General features: G+C 41.9%; 1 protein-coding gene across 9 annotated transcripts in view; it reads right to left on the reverse strand.

Annotated features, from left to right (window-relative positions):
* tsen54 (TSEN54 tRNA splicing endonuclease subunit) overlaps positions 1–21255 on the reverse strand; it is a 191490-nt gene that overhangs the window by 61477 nt on the left and 108758 nt on the right. The gene's annotated exons all lie outside the window — the stretch shown is intronic.

Here is a 21255-nt window from a genome sequence, read left to right on the forward strand (position 1 = left end):
TTAACTTTCAAATAACTGTTCTTGTGCACTTGCGACACAGGAGCCACTTTCCTGAATTTTGAGCTTCGGAGTATTGGCTTCTTTATTTAATCAATGAACTTATTTGTCACATACATTAAATTACTAATGTAAACCATTAGTAGCCTATTTAAGCAATCGCTGTTTTCTCCACTGTTTTCCGACCTTTTGTGCTTAGTGAATGAGACACTTCATTACACTCCACTGACCGACTTCCAATTCCGGACTTTTTTGAAAATGTAAAATATAGGCCTACGAGATGGTTTTTTGGGACTTAATTCGCGTTGGTCCTTCACTATTAATTTTTGAGACTGACAAGGCACTAAATACTGTGGAATTATTTTCTCCTTACTATGAAGTTTGTCATCTTAAACAAGTGTCGGGAAATCTTGCAGCCCGACTCTACAGCCTCCAATGTTTAAGCGAACTGCTGAAACCATAATGTTTAAAGATTAAATCGTAGGCTAATCAAACCAAAGAAAAACACAGCCTTTCCAAAACGTTGTCTGTCGAAGCCTGTTTAACCTACAAAAGGCTTAATAGCAAAGGTCTTGCTGCGGCTTCAACTTTTCACCTGATCACCTTTCAGTAGGCAAATATCATTATTACTACTACTACTACTACAAAAGGCCTAGTATTAGTAGTAGACAAGTAGTTGCCTAGTAGTAGGACAGCCAAATAGTTTCATCAGTGGCCTACGCCGAGCCTCCCTGGGACTAGACAGTAGCGGAGGCTGTATTTATTTATTTATGCCTATGCTGCACTACACTGTAAAAAATGTCCGTAGAATTAACAGTGAATTTATGTAAAATCATGACATTAAAAAAAAAAAAAAAAAACTAAATACAAAAACAATGAAGCAGTGTGTAATTTACATCAATATACTGTAAAACTCCTAACCAAATACCACTGTTAATTTAACAGTAAGAATATGTTGATCATATTTTTTTTGTAGAATTTACAAATTGTTGTAGTTTAAACACAGACAAGCTGTAATACTAAAACACAACGAGATAGTTAAAATTACATCATTACCCTGTTAAAAAAATAAAAAAAAAAAACCGGCCACCATCATGGCTCAGTCAACTAAGGCGCCATACCATGAATCCGGGGACCCGGGTTCGATTCCGACCCAAGGTCATTTCCCGATCTCTCTCCAGCTCATTTCCTGTCTCTATACCGTCCTATCAATAAAGGTGAAAAAAGCCCCCCAAAAAATATCTGTTTAGTAGATCATTGCTTGTAACCATTTTGAATCATTGTTTATTGTACAATGAATATCCGTAAAATTAACAGTTATGCATTGATTATTGTACATTGAATACCTGTAAAATTTACATTTAGTTATCATTAATTGTACATGGAATCCCAGTGAAATGTACAAGTTATTCTGTAATGTTTACATTTCACTGTATTTTTAACAGGATTATTCTGGAAACCACAGCTGCCAGTATTTTTCCGTAAAAACAACGGATTTTTTTTTTTTAGTGTAGACAGTGTTTATGTAGAGAGCATGCGCACTTCAATCAATCAATCAATCTTTTATTTCAATTATATATAAACATATTCAAACTCGCTGTATGAGCGCATTAAAATCTTATGGCTTTTTAAACTCACGGTGAAACTCCTCCGGGTTGAATTAACTAACTGAAATCAGCTGTTCTCAGCGTTTGATAAACCTGCTTTGTGAAACGGACAATCACTGCTCCTCCCCGTGGAAAAATGAGGGATAGCAGCTGGTTTTCACACAAGCTGCTTAGGGGCGTCACCAGTCAGGACTGCATTGACTACGTCATTGTGGGGGATAAATTGGACCAATCGGCAGACAGTCACGAACCAGTCAGGGGACGGCCAAGGGCCTGCTGAAGGCCAGTCACGGAAACGTGGAACAAATTCAATGGCTGCCACTGTAAATTTTAGTGTTCTACTGTTTTGTAATTTTCCTTTTTCACTGAGCGTTGCCTCTTCAAGGACTAACGACGGAACATTTTGCACCAAAACATGTTTATCTTCTCATGCTTCTTACGTGCGTAGCAGATGTGCATACAAGCCAGCAATTAGACAAGATCCAATCAGCTTTAAAGCTGATCGTGCTCCTGGTGCGTGATCAGGGTATGTAATTGCAATGACATAATGCAATAGATGTAAGGTCTCCTTTTTATCTAGTAAAGAGTATATATGGATTTGAGAACAAAGGGATGGTGTGAGGGGTGTGCCGAACCCTCATCACTTGTCAGTTTCTGCAATAAACTACCTTTCTCTTGGCACAAAGGACGAGACTGGTGTTGGTTATTTTTCCATGACAAATCTTAGCATCCTTGGGTGGGCTGCACGATTTCTGCGGTCTTTCGGGTGGCAAGTGGACCAGAGGACGCTTGTGGAGAAATAAACATCCATTGTCAAACCTCGTATTCTTCAGAGAGGAGGCAGTACATGCTTTGCTACCCAGAGGCAGGAAACACTGCAGTCCACCATTAAATAGGTAGGAACCACCAATCCTGTTTGACTTTATTTAAAGTTTACAAAATTAAAGGAGTACTGAAATTAATGATCAGTGAAGTTTAATGTCTGTCATGGCAAAGATGCATGAGTCAATGATCTAGAAACTGGGTTAAGACAGAAGTTTTGGGAACTTTGACCTCCGCGACAGCCGAGGATTAAAAGTTTCCCTTAGTTCTTGAGAAAAACTAAGGATTTATACCAACGGGGGGGGGTGTATATATGTATGTGTGTATACACACATATATACATACACATACATATATGTGTGTGTGTGTGTGTGTATATATATATATATATATATATATATATATATATATATATATATATATATATATATATATATATATATATATACACACACACATACATGTATATGTGTGTGTGTGTGTGTGTATATATCGTGGAAATACGGCAAGTTTGTTACACTAATGAACGCAAGTTGGTTAAGAGGTAGTTTGGTTGAATGGCGTAACTTATGACAGGTTTTCGCCAGCAAAAGACGGTTCTGCCATTGAACAAATCGCCCATGACACGTTAAATTGTTCCTACATGGATAAGAACACCAGGTTCATCCTATATACACCAGTATGCTCTACTCTGATCTCCTGTGTGTGAGAGTGAGAGAGAGAGAGCGCTCTCCTGTGTGTATTCCTATTTTTAATGCAGCATGGGTGGTACAAGTTTTATATACAGTGAATGTAAGTTTTATTATTCTACGCATACAGTTGTCATAAGAGTTTCCCTTGTAACAAGGAGTCAAGTAATTTGAAGTAAAATGGGTTCGTGCCATAACAAAGGCACCGAAGAGACAACATGGCACATAAGGCACTCTCTGGTTGTTCATATGATATAGTCCTAACATAACATTGAGAGTTAATTATGGGGAAGACTAGCACAGTTTGATATCTGAGTAAAAGAATGCAGGTTTCCTGAAAAAGTAAGTTTTAGTATGAGGCAATTGGAAGGCTTAAAAAAGGCTTTAGATATTGAAAGAAGGAGGATTTAGACAAAAAAAAAAAAAAAAAGGCATTTTCAGCGAACTGGAAAGCGTTTTGAGAGTGAGGCACAGAGATAAACAACAGGTAGGACCTTCATATGTTTCTCAGTGTTTTAAGTTGCAGGCTGATCCTGACCTTTAACTCTGCCCTGCTGAGGCAACAACCACCACAGCCAGATGAGAAGGATCCAACACTTCCTTTACAACACCACCAGTAGCAGAGGGAGGAGCCCCAGTCCTCACGTCATCTATGCCTAGCACACCTCCCCCATAGGCCCCAGCGCAGTGCTCACTCTACCTGGCAGAGGCCACAGGTCCACCACCCAAATACGAGGACCGCCCCACGACATCAGAGTGAGCCATTGCCACTGATGACAAGGAAACAGAGAAAAGCTAAAGAGCATGCAGCAAGCTCACATCCAGAGGATGATAGCGATGGGGCATTGAACATGCCAATGATGGAAGTGGCAGGGACAGATGGGCCTATGCTGGTTCACCACCCATGGACTCTGGCAGATATCAAGGAAAGCACAACACACCTCCCTAATGTGTGTGAAGTGGGAAGAAGGAAGTTTGGGGAAGAGCTGTTGATCTTTTGCAGAAAATTCAGACCCACCACACACGAACGGAGATGCTTACTTATGGCCAAGATGGGCGTAGACTGCGGACATGGTAGAGGAAGAGTTAACAGATCTGATGTGTTACAACTGTGGGAAGATAGGACACTTTGCGAGAGTGTGTATAGCAGAGCAACCCAAAGCTGGCTGATGGGCGGGGGAGAGGCAGCTGAGAACAGAGGAGGTAACACAACACAAAACCAATCAGGTAGTTCACATGATACAGAAACATGCACCCCAGCCTAATCACACAGACAGCTACATGACCTCCAAACATAGCAAGGTGATGAAAATTTATCTCTTTCCTTAAATATGCAGCCTTCCCATTTACCTAGCTTCTGTGCATACCATTGACAATACAGGGAATAGAATAGGTCTTTCATTGTCACAAGTACAACGAAATTAAAAGTGCTCTCCAGTCAGTGCCTCATTCATTGAGTCTCTAAAATATTTGAGTTAAAAAGAATACATAGAAAACAAATAGAAAACTTTAATTTCCTGGTAGATTCAGGAGCTACCCATTCAGTCATTAAACAGGGAGAATTGCATTTACCAGTACCATTTGAACCACGTTCTCAAATCAATTTGCACAATTGGGGCAACAGGCCATTCAGTCATAGAAAAGTTCTCAAAATCTGTCTCAAGTCAGGATGAAGATGGACAGGAGGTGGAGCGTTCATTCCTGATCCCCTCTTCCTGCTCAGTTAATTTACTAGGGCAAGATTTAATGTGCAAGTTTGGCTTGGTTCTTACACCATCCCCAGAGGGCATTACAATGACAAATACCACTTTGACATGTGTTTTACATGAACAAAAACTCCCCGTTTATGTATATGAGTGGAAGCTCTGTCCAGACACTTTAATGTAACTCAATACCTTGTGCAGCAAGCACATGACAGAGGTGTAACATGATGTTGACTATATGGAGCATACGGACCTTCACTACACAGCCCACGTGCATGATGGAAAGGATGCTGCATATGAGAGAGTATGGTTTAAAGATGCCTGCGAGCGAGAACGTATTCGCCTTAGAGATTTATACCGGTCAAAAGAATATTGTATGTATTCTGTTGAATTACAGCACTGCACACAGACATTTGTACCTGGATTCAATTGGAAGGCATGACCTAATTCCCTAGGTGCTGTTTGATGTCCCATCATCCACACCCCATGTTTCTTTAGCCAAACCAAAGGCAGTCCCATGGAAGGAGGTGGAACGTTGGCTTCGAGGGTGTGAGAGTAAGAAAGCCTCTGATCAGGTTAATACAAATGTACAGTGGGGCAAAAAAGTATTTAGTCAGTCACCAATTGTGCAAGTTCTCCCACTTAAAAAGATGAGAGGCGCCTGTAATTTTCATCATAGGTATACCTCAACTATGAGAGACAAAATGAGAAAAAAAAAAAAAGTCGATACGGCGCGGCGATATATCGCGATACTTTGCCTTCCGGTTCAATATCGATACTCAAAATTTGAATATCAATATTTTTTCAAATAATAAATCATGTTTCAGACGGGTTGTAAATCCAGTACGACTTCCGCACCTCCGCTCTGCAAAGTGTCGCTGTGCCGCTACCTCACTGCATGGCACTCTTCGTCTTCTTTTTTTTTTTTCCCCTGGCGGTTGCAGTGAGGAAAAAAAAAAAGAAGCAAGCATGGCTGTTAACGTAAACCTAGAGACGCCGCCAAACTTTAAGGCAGATGTTTGGAGGTACTTTGGATTCCAAAGGAAAGGAGAAAAAAAAAAAAAAAGTGAGCTGGACAAAGAGTATGCACTTTGCAAAACCTGTTTCGCTCCAATTAGATATTCAGGTAACACAAACTTGCGAACTTAGCACGAGACCACCCCGACATATTAGCTCAGCCGGAGCCACCGAAACCCGACCCGAAGCAAACTACACTGGACAGTGCCAAAGCCCTCCCATCTACCTCAGTGATGTGTGACTTACTGTAACTGTGAACTTAAATTTTGTTATTTAAGGCCAAAGGCAAGAAGCTGCACTTTATTTTGCATTTTCAATTTTAGTCTGTGTGAGAGACACTGCATTTTATTTTGAGTATTTACTCTAAGTTCAGAAGAAACATGATTCACTGAGGTTTCAATTCAGTTTCAGTGTGTGGACACTGACCCACACTGCACTTTGTTTCATAATTGTGCTCAGGGAGACCAAGATGCACACTGCACTTTTCAATGTGTTTCAGACAGTGTGTTGTTCCTGCAAATATGTTGTAACTTGCGCTTGTATAGTTACAATAAAATGGCATGGATAATTTGAATTACATTGTTTTGACTCAGTTTGTCCCATGAATTATCACCATCATCTGATGTGCATACAACTTGGATTTTAAGATGCATAATGGATTTTACATTTTTCAGTGAACTATGTAGAATATCGCAATACATCACAAAATTTTGATATCGCAATATCGTATCATGATTCAAGTATCGTGATGCGTATCGTATCATGAGGTCCTTGGCAATACCCACCCCTACTTTCAACTAACCCTTTTTCTACACCTCCCTTACAGGTTTCTGACCTCCAACAGTGGGCCACAGCAAAGGAAAAGGCTGTGTAGCAGAAAGGGCAAGCCCAGACAGTCAACCTTATCTCCCCAAATACATTTCCATATTACACCAAGTTGACACACAGGAAAGACCATGTGTCAAAAGGGGGAATGATAGCAGCAGTAACAAAGGATTCTCCAATTACTTAATTTTTGTCAAAAATGTCTTGCATGTGTGCAACACAATGTAGGACGAGGGCTAAAATTAGAGCAGGCTACGCACCCAACCCCAAATAGCCCCTTTGACCATCTACAAATGGACTTCATTGAACTCTCACCTAGTGAGGGGAAAAGGTATTGCTTGGTGATGGTTGATATGTTCTCCAAGTGGATAGAAGTTTTCCCTACAGCAAAACAGGACTCAGACACGGTGGCCAAAGGCCCTCCTACAAGATATAATTCCCCAAGGGGGTATTCCAAAGATGATTTCCAATGATAATGGCATGCCATTTCATTGGAATTGTCTTGATGCCATGAGTGGGTAACTATCCGGGAATAGACTTGATGACATTCCATACCACGCTGCTAGTGGAGGAGTGGTAAAAAGGGAGAATAGGACATTGAAGAATAAACTGAGCAAATGCTGTGCTGAAACAGGACTAGGGTGGACAAAGGTCCTACCCATAGTATTAATGGGGATGAGAACGAGAGAAAACCAAAGCATGGTTTAAGCCCCTTTGAGATATTGTTTGGAAGGCCCCCCAAACACAGGGATAGGTCCCGTTACACCAAGATGCCCTGACATGTCCTTATGTGATGTTGAATTAGGGTCTCTGCATGCTCTTGCGACAAGGCTTTCGCAGATAGCTTTTCGCAGACAGTTGTAATTTATCGTTGAGCGGGGAGTAATAGGTGTGCGCGATGTTATTCACCGCCACAATGCAAGGGGGCGCGAAGTCGCGAAATCGCTAGGAGTAGTTGGTGGGTGTGGTTAGTGGAGTGTTTATCCTCCGGTTACTTATAATGACTAGAACTGGAGTCGTATAGATGTACGTACTTCCTCACTTCCTCGATCAACCGCTCTTCGTGCTGCTCCATCTTCGCTCGTGTTTTTAAAAATGGCAGTCATGAAAACAAACCAAACCGGGAAAGTATGGAAGCGGAAGTGCGTGTACAGCGGATGTAGAGTGGACCAATCAGAGCCCTCTTGTCTGCGAAGCTGTCTGCAGTGGTCACAATTTTTGGGAGGTGCGCGCAGAGCATCTGTGAAGGTGGGGGGGCTACGCAGACGCTGTCTGCGATGCCATCTGTGAGGACTGCGTTGTCAGCATAAATTGGCCTTTACTCTGCAACCCTCTCTTCTGCTCTGAATAGTATTCACAAACAGGTGAGATCAGCCTTACCAGTCCTGATGCTGGGACCACTGCAGGACCTGAAACCTGGTGACTGGGTGATGATAAAGGACTCCAGAAGGATGAAGTGGAACAAGCCCAGGTGGACGGGACCATCCCAAGTGCTGCTCACCACACAGTCAGCTGTAAAGGTGGACAACAGGGCCATGTGGGTACAAGCCAGCCACTGCAGAAGAGTACCTGAACCAACGGACAAGCAGCACAAGGAGGCCCTGGTACAGGAAGGAGATTAAGACAGCATTCAAGAAGCCCTCAGGGGGCCTTGTCGCACTGTGAGTGGACACTCTGCTATCAAGAGGCCCTTAGGGGGGCCAACGAACACAAGCAATGACACAGCGACATGACAGACTGTGCATTCCAACACATTCTTCATTCTGTACCCAATTGTGAACCTCATACATGGTAGTTTGTCCAGTGACAGATTAATACACATATTACAAGAGCAGTGTCTGACACCACAGGTACTCCAGGTGGCCGACTTCTCAACTGGAAAAATAAGATAGAAAGAGATCAAACCGTTAACTGGGTTCATGACATATTGACTGATACCAAAAATCACATGGTGGTTGCTGAAAGAACACATTCTAACTACACAAACTAGCATACGATACCTAGCTGATTTAGGTGACGGGACTAAGTGCCTTAAGCATAAAGACTTCTACAGAAAACACCCAATACCACGGTAGTTCATTGACTATCGACACAGACTACAAAGTAACCAGTAGGTGAACCATGTGACAGCATTATAGATTTAAATGTTATCATTTACATGATAAAAAGGGGGAATTGTAGAGTAAATTTTAGTGTCATACTGTTTTGTAATTTTTCTTTTCACTGAGCGTTGCCTCTTCAAGGACTAATGACAAACATGTTTCAGTGCAGAATGTTCTCATCATGCTCCTTACATGCGTAGCCCAGAGAAGGTGGCGGGGTTTCTGAATATTGTTTATATCTGGTTTTAACTTGCATTTGTGGATGCAGTAATGAACTGTTTTCACAGACGATGGTTTTCTGAAGTTTTCCTGAGCCCATAGAGTGATTTCCACTACAGACACATGTCTGCTTTTAATGCAGTGTCTCCTGAGGGCCTGAAGATCACAGGTATCCAATGTCAGTTTTCAGCCTTGTTTCTTGCATACAGAGATTTCTCCAGATTCTCTGAATCTTTTAATGATATTATGGACCATAGATGATGTGATCCCCAAATTCTTTGCAATTTTACATTGAGGAACATTATTCTTAAATTGTTGCACTGTTTGCCCTTGCAGTCCTTCATAAAGCATTGAACCCATCCCCATCTTTACTTCTGAGAGACTCCACCTCTCTGGGATGCTTTTTTTTTTAATATCCAGTCATGTTACTGACCTGTTGCCAATTAACCAAATTAGTTTTTTTTTTTTTAGCATTACACAACTTTTTCAGTCTTTTGTTGCCTGTGTCCCAACTTTTCTGAAACTTGCTGCTGACATCAAATTCAAAATGAGCATATATTTTTCAAAAAACAATAAAATCTCAGTTTCAACATTTGATATGTTCTTTGTACTATTTTCAATTAAAATATAGGGCTTCCATGATTTGCAAAACTTTGCATTCTGTTTTTATGTTTTACAGTATATAAATTTTTTTTGAGAACAAAATAAATAAATAAATAAATAAATAAATGACTGGTGTTGGTCATTTTTCCACGACACCATCGAATACTTATTTCAAATTTTGCTGCTTTTTTTGGGGTTTATTTTTCAGGGTTTTCTGGCTGTTGGCAAACCAACTACAGTAAAAAGGTGTATTACAGGTTTCTTTTAAAAACTTAAATTTTTGGGGTTTTGTTTCCAAGTTTTTATTTTGCCCTCAGTTGGTTCAGTAACACGCGCCACCATTTTGTTTTTCTCTAGGTCACAGAGCTGAGCCGACAACCTAGTAGCAGAGTAGCCAGATCAGAGCATGCGATTGCTCAAATCCAGCGAATGTGGATAGAAAATGTGGGCAATTCTTCAGAGAGCCCAAAATTGTGTTATATTATTAAGGGGTCATCCATAATTTATCATTATCATGAGCATACAAACCTGACCAGGCGTACCCTTTTTAAAAATGAAAAAAATGTCAATGTGCAAATCGGCAGCCGCCATGTTAAAAATTTCGCGCTACATTGGTGTTGCCAGCTAGCTCTACACGCTTTCTTTCTTCAATACAACAATGGCTGACCCAGATTTTGACCGCATTTACAAATTTGTGAATAGCAGAAATACCGCTATTCACAAGACCCCTTCAAACAAGTACGAGCAGTTTTTAAACGTTTGTTTCCTGCATTCATCTGAGGAGCGGCAGGAGGCAGTCAGGGCAGGACAGGCTGCTTGGAAAGAATGAAAAACAAACGTTTCAAAGCCAAAAGGCAACAGCTCCCCTTAAAAAGACAGTTCCTAATTTTCAAAAATCAGACCCTCCAGAATTTCGCGATGTTGCGATTTGCAACTTCAATGCAAATTCAACCAATACCCGCAAATTCAGGGCGGTGTTGCAATTATATCCAATCACCGCAACTTTCCCGCAAATTTGACCAATCGTTGGCGTCGTCTTGAGGTGACATCGACAAACTACTTTCCGCCTTACTTCCACTGTTGCCAGATTGGGCGGTTTCCCTCCCAGTTGGGGGGTTTCAAGTGCATTTTGGCGGGTTTTGAACACATTTTGGACTGGAAAACGTCAGCAGTATCTGGCAACACTGCTTACTTCCATGTATACGTTCAAGAGAAGCAGCATGTGCAAGTCAGTGTTTATATAGGCTTAAATTCTGTTACTGAAAGTGTTTTATGTTTACAGTGAAGGACTGTGTGCACTTTTTTTTTTTTTTTTACTTAATACAAGAAATTAATGGATGACATTTTTACCAAAATGGTATTTTATTTTCCATTGTCTAGGCAGCTTCAGCATCATACTGTGAGATTCTGTTCAAATTGTTTTTTTTTTTCCTTCTATGAAGCCTGAATCATTTATTTTATTAGTTTATAATTATTGTTTAATTTAGTTTTCAGGAGAGACTGGCTGCACACAGTACTAATATTAATAGGTTTTTTTCTTACATGAAAGCTGAGGCATTTATATTATATTTTAAGATAACTTCATGTTGTGCTGTGAGGTTCTATGCACTTTAACTTTTGAACCAATAGGTGTATTTGGATAAGTAAAGCCTCTTTTTCTGCATTTTTGTAGTCCTGGTAATCTTTTATATTGGTAAATAATAATAATAATTAAATTTATATAGCGCCTTTCAAAAAACCCAAGGACGCTTTACAATTATAAACAAAGGAAAATAAATAAATAAAAAGTAAAAAGTCCACCAAGTAGGGGTCAGGATGTAATTCCCATGGTGTAGCAGCCACAGTCCCACCAAAAGGCGCACGAAAACAAGTCCCACATCTCCAGCACCGCCGCCGTCAGCAACATCACTCGAACACCACGCCATGGATCCACAAAGCGAGCACAGAAGCTCCGCCACGCAGAGCGCTGGTGTCCCCCAAACCACCTGCACAGCCACCACGACACCACCGAGCAACATCGCTCGGAACATCACGCCAAGCATTAAAGCGCAGAGCGCTGGACAACCACGATGTAAAATGAGCAACGAGCTCACTGCAGTCCACAGCTGGGAGTGCAGGCATCACCCACGGCGAACCAAGGCCTGGAGGGAACCGACGCCCAAAACTGGGTCTGGAGCTACACCACAACCGGCGGACAAAACACTCAAACGAACATCAAACTCAAACACACAGGAAAAAAAAAAAAAGAAATAAAATAAAATAAAGAAGCTCCGGTAAAGTTGGTAAAGTTGTTTATAGGACCATTTCTCAGTGTCTTTGTTTTTTTTTTTTAAATCAATAGTTTTTCAGTAATAACTTAATATTTAACATACACAATTTTAATCACAAAAAGAGAAAATCGCAACAATTTCTCGCAATCTTCACTTACTCCCGCAATGTAATCGCAACAAAAACCTAAAAAACACCGCAACTTTCATCGCAATTTTTTGGAAAACCCCCCACAACAGACATTTTAGCCTGCAACAATCACAAAAAAGGCCCGCAAAATCCTGGGGGGACTGAAAAATGAATCGCCTGCTTTCGATGAAAACTTCTGGACCCGTCTTGTGTCTTCTTTTCTTCTCTTGTGAATCTTTGTATTGTCCTGTCATCAGATTTTAATAAAAAGTAATACAAGACATGGTTTTATTTTGAATTCCTATTCCACGTAGATCCATCATTTTTTTGTCCGCTAATGTACACTTTTTTTTTTGGGGGGGGGGGGGGTTTGCTCAAAAGTCTACTCTTTGCAGACTCATGATAATGATGAAAATTATGGATGACCCCTAAGATTGTCTTGTCAGCTCAGGTGATATTGCTAAAGTATGGAACCCAAGGCAAAATGTATTGGGGGACCACTGTCTTCATCTTCCACATCTTTTCTCATCCTTTTTTCAGCCCTTGATACCTCCCTAGCTTCTCAAGTTCCTTTTCCCTGATGTTGTCATCACTTGGCATTGCCACAGCCATCACCACAGCCTTGTTCTCCAGTTTGTCTACCACTACCATGTCCAGTTGGTTAGCCATTACCAGTTTCGTCCATCTGTATCTGGAAGTCCCACAATAAAACGCTGTTTATTCTGATTCTCCTTCGACTCAGGCCTCATTTTTCCACCACAATTTCTTGGCGACGAGGATTGAGGTGCTACAAGCAGCAGGATACCCCCAAGAAGGCATGAAACGATCTGAAGCTCTCCAGAGACAGATCTGCGTCCACCTAGCGAGATTGTTTTAAAACAGTCATCCCTGCTGCCACTGGTATGAAAGAACAGCAGGTGATAAAATTCTACCTTTACTTTGTCACACAATAATGGAGCTACAGGGTCATCCAAATACCGTTGGGAACAGTAAGATCTTAAGTAAGGTTTATGGAAACCTACCTATGGCCCTTTTCCACTACCCTTTTTCAGCTCACTTCAGCCCGACACGGCTCGCGTTTCGACTATCTAAGAACAGCACGACTCAGCTCACTTCAGCCCTGCTCAGCCCCCAAAACTCGCACGGTTTTGGAGTGGGGCTGAAGCGAGCCAAACCGAGCTGAGTGAGGCTAGGGGCGTGAGGAGACACTCCCCTGTGCACTGATTGGTGAGGAGGAGCGTCCTCACACGCCCACACACACTCCGCGAGCACGCTGGGATCTGTAAACACCGTAAACCCGGAAGGAGAATTACGAATTACGAGAATTATGAAGCCTTATGCGCCTCGCCTCATCTATATGCTCTTGCCAGTATCTGTTGGCGTTGTCGGTGACAAGCGACAGCACCAAGACCAGCAACACTAACGACTCCATGTCCTCCATGTTTATTGCTTACTCGCCGGGTTGTGAGACTACCGCTTAAAAGGTCACTGATGTCACTGTTTGCGCCGCCTAACGACATCACCTGACGTCCACCCACTTTCGCTAACTCCACCCAATGTGTCCACCCACTTCCAGCCAGCACAGTTCAGCACGATTGTAGTCGAAATGCAACGCCAACAGCCCCGCTCAGCTCGACTCAGCCCAACTCAGCACGGCACGGCTCAGCCCAACTCAGCCACGGTGGTAGTGGAAAAGCGGCACTAGGCACTGACTAGTGTCAAAGTATTTAGCATACCTATGCATGTGTCTGGAACATCTGCCTCCTCCAAGACCCCCCCCCAACCCCCTTACTATGCACAGAAGAGTTCGACTTCGAGGATGGGTTCCCTTTTGAGTCTAGTTCCTCTCGAGGTTTCTTCCTCATGTCGTCTGAGGGAGTTTTTCCTTGCCACAGGCTTGCTCATTGGGGATAGATTTAAGATTTAAGATGTTTTAAGTCGTTCAAATTCTGTAAAGCTGCTTTGTGACAATGTTTATTGTTAAAAGCGCTATACAAATAAACTTGACTTGGGCGAGCACGGAGAAAACATCTTGCGGAGCCTGAGCAGGAAAACTACTATGATAGCTCTGCACACAAGGAGTAAGCTGGAACTGGACAAAGAAGCAAGGAGTAGAACCCTAGCACAACAAGAAGAAATGACAGAAAATAGTAAAGCTGCAAGAGACTGTTGTCCAGTATCTCCAGAAACTCACTGAAGTGCATGATGCTCAATCTCGGCTGGATAAACCTGCAGACAAATGTGATACCTTATGAAGCACACCTTAAAAATACCTTCACAAATGGGATCAAACCTGAAATCTGCAAGCAAATTAAAGATAGCTGCATTACACAGGAAATGGCAAAGATGAAGGACGTTCTCAGGTCATGCTGCCCATGCAGAGAAATTAGAAAAAGGTGTGTGTGTGTGTGGGGGGGGGGGGGGGCACGATGCATAAAGCCATGCTGACAAAAAGGTCCAGACAGTAGGATACACCAATTCAAGCTGTAGGGGTTGTGGACGAGACAGGGCAGAGGGCATGGAAAGAGCAGGGGTGCTTCATCTGAGGAAAGGAGGATCAGTGGGCAAGAGAATCCCCTCAAGCGCAACACTCAGCCTGATCAGAATCTGGCCCAGGCAGACTGAGATCAGGGAAGGAGCAAGGTTCCACAACTACCGTAAAAGTGATGAAGACTTGCTTATTCCCTTTCCACACATCCCTGCAATGAAGACATGCTTACACACGATTTTCACATCCTGGTTCTAATCACACCAGCACTTAAGAGCAATTTAGAAAGCAAATTAATGTATTAAGAAAAATCAAAATAAAGCAGCAAATGGCAATGAGGGGCCCTCGCACCTCTGGGTCCGCGACCCGTCACTTGTGGTCGACAAAAGCCTGGGTATCTGATGTGTGCACCACCAGTGATGCGCTTTTGACAATGGAGTCATTACTGTCCAGGTCCAAATGGTGGCACTATACCAGAGGGTGACCGAGCACGTGGACATCAGCAGAAGCATCATACCCTATAATGTGTGATGTTTGAGCCATATCAGGCAATGCATGGTGAACTTACGACACTTCATTTGCATGGCTTAACAAATTTATTGTTTCACCATCGTGCAAGATATCGCAAATCCTTTCACAATTCAAAGTCAGCAACATCTTGACACCACGTACACAACAAATTGCCTCGGAGAAGTACATCAAAACACACAAAACCAACTCCCTTCCTGTTGAGGATGGCTAACAATGCATGTTACAATTTTGCTAATTTGTCTGCGTGTGTGATCTCTTTCATGTACATAGTGTATTATAGGATTTCTTCAGCAGCTAGCATAAATGGCATTAATGCTACCTGCTGGAATGCATCTTACTGTCTCAAGGGAGAAAACGAAACCCAAATGAAAATTCCAATTTTATCTGCAATTGTATTTGGCTTTAACTAGGGCCCAAGCACCGAGGTGCAGGCCATAGGTGCAAAGCCCTATTGTTTTTGGCATTATTATTTTTTATTAATTAGGACCAGGGCCCTATTGTTCTTGGCATGTTTTTTTTTTATTATTGTTGTTGATGATAATAATAATAATAATAATAATAATAATATTGTTGTTAATAATAATAATAATAATAATAATAATAATAAGGCCCGAACACCTAGGAGAAGACCTATGCTCGGCCTAGGCCAAGGTAAAGGCCTATGCCTGCACCATAGGTGCAAACCCTATTGTTTTCCTCCTGTTTTTTTCTTTTTTCCTCTCCATATGAAAACTCATTTTTGAAGCACTTGCGCTGCTCAAAAACTCATGAATTTTGGCATACTGATCAAATGTGCATAAAATCACAAAAGTTACATTGAGCAAGGGACTGGGTGTGGTCCCAGAGCTCTATAGCACCCCCGAGAACAAGCTATGGTTGAGATGAAGTTGCTCCGATCGGTACAAGATTTGGTGTGATCGATGTGCAGATCACAAAAGTAAAAGTTCACTTGGTTGTATTTGACTCTGGGCGGCACGGTGGTGTAGTGGTTAGCGCTGTCGCCTCACAGCAAGAAAGTCCTGGGTTCGAGCCCCGGGGCCGGTGAGGGCCTTTCTGTGTGGAGTTTGCATGTTTTCCCCGTGTCCGCGTGGATTTCCTCCGGGTGCTCCGGTTTCCCCCACAGTCCAAAGACATGCAGGTTAGGTTAACTGGTGACTCTAAATTGACCGTAGGTGTGAATGTGAGTGTGAATGGTTGTCTGTGTCTATGTGTCAGCCCTGTGATGACCTGGCGACTTGTCCAGGGTGTACCCCGCCTTTCGCCCGTAGTCAGCTGGGATAGGCTCCAGCTTGCCTGCGACCCTGTAGAAGGATAAAGCGGCTAGAGATAATGAGATGAATGAGTATTTGACTCCGCTCAACAGAAGTCAGGTCACGTTGGATGGAGTGTGGGATTTTGAAGTTCCCATGCTGTTTTGAGGGGCTAAAAACTCATGGAATTTTGCACATAAATTGTATCATAGGACAAATGTGAGTTGATCTGGTAAATTAGTCTAGGTGGGCTTCATTAAGTCCATAGCGCCACCTAGTTCAAAGACACAGATTTGACACCTTGTACATATTCGAAAACTCAAATTTGGTACACACGTCAGTCATGCAACCCAAAACTCAGCCATGGGGGCTTGATCCCAGCTGTATCCAGGGGACTCCATAGCACCCCCATGACATCGAGACTCCTGCCAATATTAGTTCTACCTATCCATGTCAAATCTGGTCAGTGTGTGGATTCCTCTGAGACGAAAAAAAAGCCATACTCGACAGGAAGAGAGAGATTTTTGGTTTTGTGCATTTTGCAGGGATCCCAGCAGTAATTGAAAAAAATAGAGGAATGTAAGAAACTATCACCGGGCGGCACGGTGGTGTAAGCTAGTGGTTAGCGCTGTAGCCTCACTGCAAGAAGGTCCGGGTTCGAGTTCCGTGGCCGGCAAGGGCCTTTCTGTGCGGAGTTTGCATGTTCTCCCCGTGTCCGCGTAGGTTTCCTCCGAGTGCTCCGGTTTCCCCCACAATCCAAAGACATGCAGGTTAGGTTAACTGGTGACTCTAAATTGACCATAGGTGTGAATGCGAGTGTGAATGGTTGTCTGTGTCTATGTGTCAGCCCTGTGATGACCTGGCGACTTGTCCAGGGTGTACCCTGCCTTTCGCCCGTAGTCAGCTAGGATAGGCTCCAGCTTGCCTGCGACCCTGTAGAAGGATAAAGCGGCTAGAGATAATGAGATGAGAAACTAATCAGCAGGGGTCAAGGGGGCTGCCTGAAGCTGTTGAGATTTTAACATTTAAAGATGCTATAGAACACATTTTTTACATAGATTTAACATAGAAAAGCAACAGAATTTAACCATAATGTGTATCTATTTGATGCCATATTTTGTAATCAATGACATAAGTGGCAAAAAAAAAATAAATAAAAATTAGATGAAAATGTAGCTTTGAAGAATATACTTGCCTAAATATTCCACTGATTTTGTTATAACAATAGTATCCATAGTTCATTTCATTTGTTTATTTTTTTTGTTTCAAGTTAGTCAAAACTAGTCTAATATAAGCCACATTCATTTTTCAAAAATCATGAATATGAGCAGAAATCAATGATTCAGTAATATTAGATATATACATATGTACAGCAAATACTGGAGATATTTGATTTAAACCTCTCTTTTTGAAAGGTTTCACTGCAAAGGAATTTAATGCTCTTTTCTGGGGTGCATTCTGTCTTTCCTCCAGTTTTCTCTGCTTTTGTTTCTCTGATCTTTCCTTCTGCTTTTCTGATGTTCCTGCAGTGCTCTGAATTAAATTCAACGCATTAGAAACAAAAGCACGAACGGAGTTAAAACATGTTTTCTAGCAAATGGGCGCAGCCATATTGTTTTCTTGTACAATCGCGTACAGTCTCGCGGTCAGTGTTGCCAGATACTCCTGACGTTTTCCAGCCCAAAATATGTTCAAAACCCGCCAAAATGCACTTGAAACCCCCCCAACTGGGCGGAGAACCGCGCAATCTGGCAACACTGCTCACGGTATTTACATCAATTTAACTTCCGAGTGTTCCCGAATGTCAACGAGAACAAACGAAGCCGACGAAAACATCACTAAACAAGCAAACCAAATCAGAACGTATTCTGCTGGTCATTTTACTTAAACATATTTTTAATGGATATACAAGAGATTTTAAAAAAAAAAAAAAAAAAAAAAAAAACACTTTCACTAGAAAATAGCGGAATTCCGCTAAATAGCGGACGTCTGGGATCCCTGAGTTTGACACATTGCGTTTTTAATGAACTCCGCCTAGGCAGTTTGTTGGATCCATGCCATATTTGGTATACGTCATGTTAAGAGGTTGCTCATGTTAAATTGCGAAGGGATTTGAGATATGTCCCAAGATGTTGAAATGGCGAACCAGTAAATTTATACGTTACACCACGCAAACAGGAAGTATGTCAAATTCACTGTGCATTGCCTGTTACGGCTCAAACTGCACAGGTCATCCTGGTTCTGAAGATATTCACATGCCCAGACACCCTCTTATACGGTATAGCACCACAATTTAGACATGAACAGTAAATGTTATTGCCAAAAACTCTGACTCATGAAATTCGGTACACACATCAGTCCTGGCCACTGCTACTCAGAGACAGAGGTTTGGCCCCGGGTGCAACGCCCTATTGCTTTCGGCATGTTCTTATGTGCGAGGGCCTTTCATCACCGCTAGCAGCTATATTTACAGGGTTCTGCACGAGGGGTTTTAGAGGTGCGGGCCGCCCCCCTTTCTGTGATTCCCACCCCGTTTAATTTCTGCCGCCCCTTTACAAAAGGAAGAAACGTCCCTTTGTTTTCTTTGTGACAGATAGCCTTTCTCTGTTGGAGTACCGACAACGCGACAACACCCGAGTGTGAAACTCATTGTGTGTGTGTGTGTGTGTGTGTGTGTGTGTGTGTGTGTGTGTGTGTGTGTGTGTGAGAGAGAGAGAGCGAGCAGCCCCTCCCCCACCCGTGCGCTGCGCTTAGAGACACAGAAAGGCACACAGAAAGGGCAGTATTTGCTCAGAGTGCACCCTCCAAACAACGGGGATTTACACGAAATCAGAAGGAGATATTCACAACATTCTTTCACACTGAGTGCCACAAGGCTCTCCTGAACACGTTGACGTAATTTTTTTGTCTGTAGTGTAAAAAATAAGGACGCTAGAGCGAGTTAAAAATGAGTGACTTTTCTGATTTTGCAGTCACAGCGCAGCCATGTTTATAATGGGAGTCTATGGCGAAGCGTGCCTGTCCTCCCCTTACTTTCAGGCTTCTCATTTAAAAACTGTAGGGGTAATCGATAAGGGTCACTAATCTGTAGGTCATTTATTTTAGACATATATCTAGTTATCTGTTCATTAGAAAAATGAGCCGTGTAGTCCGTCGGTTGAAATTAATCCATTTTGTATACGAGTGCAACAATATTCAGCTGTGTTGCTGACCGACAAGATGGCGGCTGTTAACATTCCAGCCGGGATTCAGTCACGTGACTGCAAGAGGTCTATAAAACCGTATTAACGATACGCTAACTGGAAAAAATAATTTTTTTAGAGAGTAAACTACATTGAAAAGTTGTTTTAACTATATTATATAGTTAAAACATCTTTTCAATGTACTTTACTCTCTAAAAAAATTATTTTTTCCAGTGGTGCCTGCAATTACATTTCCATTTCAAACAATGTCAGCTTTTGTGGAGCAGTGTGAATATAGTTAATACAAAAACTTTTCTGTACTTTTTTTGTAATTTGCTAAATAAAATTTTTTTTCCAGTTCCATTTCAAACAAACAATGTGCCTGAATATGATGTGTGTGTAATGTTTGATGTATGATGTGTTTTGTACCAGTCCAATTGATTCCTCTATTCTAAATGATTACCATTTGAGAGTATTTTATGCAAATGACATATGCAAATTTGTTTCAAGGTCATCCGATTGACCCCCACCCCCCTATATTTTTCAATCCGTGGAGAGCCCCGATTTATTAGGGCTCGAGCACCAAGGTAGGTGCAAAGCCCTATTGTTTTCAGCTTCCCCCCCGCAAAAACTCATTTTTGAGGCACTCGCAATGCTCGAAAACTCTCAAATTTTGGCACACTGATTAAATGTGCGTAAAATCCCAAAGTTACATTGAGCAAGGGACTGGGCATGGTCCTGGAGCTCTATAGCACCCCGAGAACAAGCTGTGGTTGAGATGAAGTTGCTCAGACTGGCACAAGATTTGGTGTGATCAATCCACATATCACATGGTTCAAACATTCACATGGTTGTATTTGACTCCACCCAACAGGAAGTCAGCCATGCTGGATAGAATTCACCATGCATTGCCTGATATGGCTCAAACTTCAGTTTATAGGATATTTTTTGGAAGATATCCACATGGCCAAAGACACCCACTGATATGGCACCACCGTTTGGACATGGACAGTAATGACTCCATTGCCAAAACGTATTCCATTTTAATGTACTCTTCCTAGGCAGTTTGTTGGGTTCATGCCTTATTTGGTATGTGTCATGGCAAGATGTTGCTGATTTTAAAATCGTGAAAGGATTTGCAATATCTTGCAAGATGCTGACATACTCCTCCTGTGTGATCAATACTCTTGTAATACAGGACAAAGTTCACTTGGTTGTATTTGACTCCAAGTAACAGGAAGGGTCAGCCTTTTTGGAATTTGTGATGTTTTAAGCCATTTATTTAAAAAAAAAAAAAAAACCACACACCCCTCTTGGACTTCTGGCAAGTTTATCGGTTTTCCTTGAAGGTTGGTAGGAATAAACTTCAGACATACAGAATAAATTGCAAAAGAATAGTGGATAGCTCAAATGAGAACATAATGGCAGCCAATGTTCAATGGAATTTTGAAAAATTTCCCCACGCTGTTCTGAGGGGCTTACAATGGCTAAAAACACATGGAACCTACCTCTGATATTTGTTGTGGGATATCTGTTGAGGTAATATTGTAAATTAGCATAGGTTGGCCTCATCAGCTACACAGCATCCCCCATTTCAAAAATTTTTGCTTTGGTTGCCACACAGCTCATTTGATGTTCACGAGTTTTGGAGGGAACCTTGTCCTCATTATAGCAGACATATTTCCCATTTGATTGTATTAACACCGTCCAACAGGAAGTTAGCCATTTTGGAATTTGTGTTTTTAACTATTCAGTGCATACTTTTTTTGCACTTCTAGGCAGTTCATCAGTTTTCCATGAAAGTTGGTTGTTATAAACTTCAG

This window comes from Neoarius graeffei, chromosome 20 (genome assembly GCF_027579695.1).
Source record: "Neoarius graeffei isolate fNeoGra1 chromosome 20, fNeoGra1.pri, whole genome shotgun sequence".
NCBI classification, from domain to species: Eukaryota; Metazoa; Chordata; class Actinopteri; order Siluriformes; family Ariidae; genus Neoarius; species Neoarius graeffei.